This window comes from Phyllopteryx taeniolatus, chromosome 16, assembly GCF_024500385.1.
Source record: "Phyllopteryx taeniolatus isolate TA_2022b chromosome 16, UOR_Ptae_1.2, whole genome shotgun sequence".
NCBI classification, from domain to species: domain Eukaryota; kingdom Metazoa; phylum Chordata; class Actinopteri; order Syngnathiformes; family Syngnathidae; genus Phyllopteryx; species Phyllopteryx taeniolatus.
Window position 1 is genome coordinate 14,991,690 of NC_084517.1, and position 3,172 is coordinate 14,994,861.

Below are 3,172 nucleotides of genomic sequence, written 5' to 3' on the forward strand. Positions count from 1 at the left end.
TTTGCAAAGGTGAAAAAAGTCCCCTGGCGTTGCTTTCATGCAATAATAAGTTAGCAAGGCCTCACACAAGACAGACTAATGAAGTGTCCAGACGCGGGGTGACGCATCACACCTTGATGATATTCAAAATACAGCGGCTTGAGGCCTAGAATTTAAGGAAATCAATTTAAAACCTAATAATTATCACGGGAACGACGTAAGCGCAGCATCTTGTTATTCAGAAGCCTGATCAAGCTAACAATGAGTCAGCGTCGTTCCTTCTGTCTTCTACCACTCGCAGTCTCCGTTCTGCTTAAATTTTGTCCCCTCGCTTTCCAGACAAATGTTCTTCTCCACTTCAAGGTTACCTTTTTGCACATAAATAAAGCAGCATTTACATGAGAATGATTAAATAAGAACAAGTTGAAGTACCGTGGCCTTAAAGGGTCAAAAAGACATTTGCGTGATGTGACAAAAGTAACGTTGTTTGTAATATTGTTTGGACTCATTCTACATTCTGCTAAAAAGAAGCTGGTGTATGGTGTCCCTAAAGCGTCGGGATGGATACGGGATTGTGTATGTAAAGGGAAAGACAGTTGCGCAATGTGACAAACTTAAAGTGGTTTGTCACACTTTACATCGTGCTTTGACTCATTCGGGAATGCTAAGAACAAGCTCATGGATACGATGAACCCAATTCCTAATGAGCCTCCCCTTTCTCTCCCTTTCTTGTTACATCCCCCACTTTACTTTATGGCCTAACTGACATTGAATTCAATTTACTTCTTAATTAAATCCCAGACAAGATTTCAGCTCGGCTTTAAACAAGATCGATTAAGGCATGGTTGGCAGCGGCGGTCCCAATCTACCCCCTCTCATGTCCCCCCCACCTCCTATCCCCTTGTTCCTGGACAGGAGGCCTGTCTGGGGATAACCTCATGATGAAAGGGAGCAAAAAGATGCAGAGCAGCCGTCTAATTGGAGAGGAGTACGGCCAAGTCGAAGGCTTTCTCGCCGTCTCTCTCGCGGGAAAAGGGCATTTCGGTGTGAGCGATGGCGAGCTGGACCGCAGTCATTTGAGAAAATAACCAATCGTGGCGCGGAGGGTGATGCGGCAGATGGTGTGCCGGGGAAGAATTGTAAGACAGGGGTAATTGATAAAAGCATTTATAGGGCCACCATATTTGAGCTAGCTAAAGCCTTTGTTACCCTTTAGGGCCACTGTACTCAGCTTGTTTTTAACATTGCAAAATGAGTCAAAGCAAGTCAGCGAGCTCGACAAACCATGATACATTTGTCACATTGTGCATCTATTTATATACAGTTAAGTACAATGGAACTTCAAGTTAACGAACCCCAATTTAACATCACTGCAAGTCTGGACTATTATCCACTGCCTAATGTTATTTTGAATGAATACAAATACAAATAATTTGAACATTATCTATTAATCTACTGCTCTGACTGATGTTTTAAGTTTTTGCAATGGTATCATTTATGTTTCAACGTCTACAGTAGGTATTTTATACAGGTTTAGGAAATGTATCAGAAAGGTTCCAGATTAGGTGTGAGAAAAGTTATATTTCAAATCCAAACTATCATTTTTACCCCTTTCTCCCTGCAGTCTAATGCCCTTTCCCAGCCCTGGCGTCCACATTTTAATGCACTTCTGGAAGAATTATTCCGGGATCCTCTGCAGCTCCCATCATCACGCCCATCTTGATATCCTGCTCCTCTTAAAAACGGCTCCCCTTGATTGGTCCCTTCAGCTTGACGAAAAGGAAAAACATTACATGGAGCCAGGTCGGGAGTAAGGATGTTGCTCCACCACAGTGATGTTCTTCTCGACCGAGGATGGTCGGATGTTCAGGGCGTTGTGAGCAGGCGTCTTGTCATGGTGAAGCAGCCACAAGTTGTCCTGCCGCAGCTCTTGGTGCCCCCCTAACACTGTGCTTGACCCCCTGAAGTTTGGTTAAAGTCAGGTCCAAAAAATTAAAAATACCACCCAAGTTGTTTTGGGACTGATATTGTTTGGCAAAATGCTCAATCAGCTATCCTATTACATAATATACTGCCATAACTGTCCTGCAGTAATGTTCTTGACATAATTCTAAAAATATGAAAATTCAGACAAATAGTTCCAGAAGTGAATTTCTGTTGGTCGGCAGCTCTACAATTGCAGGGCACACGTGGAGACAATTCCCACTTGCGTCATTCTGCAATGCTAAAAGTAAGCCAAAGCCCAATCATGGTGGCCTAAGGATAAAAAGGCCTTAAATAAGCTCAATTATGGTGGGCATGAAAAAAAGGCTGCCCTAAAACAGAGGTGTCGAAATCATCTGGTCCGCCACATTGTTTTATTTGTGCCTACTTCTTGTTTCTTGTGAAATGGATTTCTTTTTTCATTTTGGCACAAAATCTGAAGCAACATTACACTCCCCCCACACCCCACGTTTTACAGCTATTAAAAACATTTATCTCCCTCCTAACACAAATTGAACAATAATTGTATACTTCAATATTTGGTTGTCACCATTTTCCATGTTTTTCAGATTCAAATTCAATATAGGAATATGTATAGCATTCAATATAAAAAATATGTATAGAACAATCAAATGCAGAGGCATTGTGTATACGTAATACTGTATGATGAGGTTATTATTCATATGATTTTCACAGTGATAACAGCCCTCTGAAGAACACCATAAATACAGTTTGTCTCGCATTAACAATGAGTTTAACATCCCTGGCCAAAAGTGTAAAAAAGGCTCAAACAAGCTTAAGTACAGTGGCCATAAAGGGTAAAAGAGGTTCAAATTATGGTATGGTATTGAGACTTTGTCACCCTTTTGGGGGGAAGTAACAAGAAAATGAGAGAAGAAGAAGGCTATTTAGACTGCTCACACTGTCACTGACTGCAAACTAAACACAGGCCGCCTGCGCGGAAGTCACGCAAATGAACCACTACACCATCAGTGACTGAAGTTTTTATCACTTTAATGTGAATGTTTTCCAAAAAAATGCACAATAAATGCCATGTCATCCGCACAGTATACTTGATCATCCACGTGACAAACAAAACAAAAGAGCCCACATTTAAATACCACTTTATTCAGATCTGAGTCTTTATATATATATATATATATATATATATATATATATATATATATATATATATATATATATATGTATG

The 3,172-nt window shown here is 40.5% G+C and overlaps 1 long non-coding RNA gene across 2 annotated transcripts in view; it reads left to right on the forward strand.

Moving 5' to 3' along the window:
* LOC133466018 (uncharacterized) overlaps window positions 1-3,172 on the forward strand; it is a 196,785-nt gene that overhangs the window by 67,336 nt on the left and 126,277 nt on the right. The gene's annotated exons all lie outside the window — the stretch shown is intronic.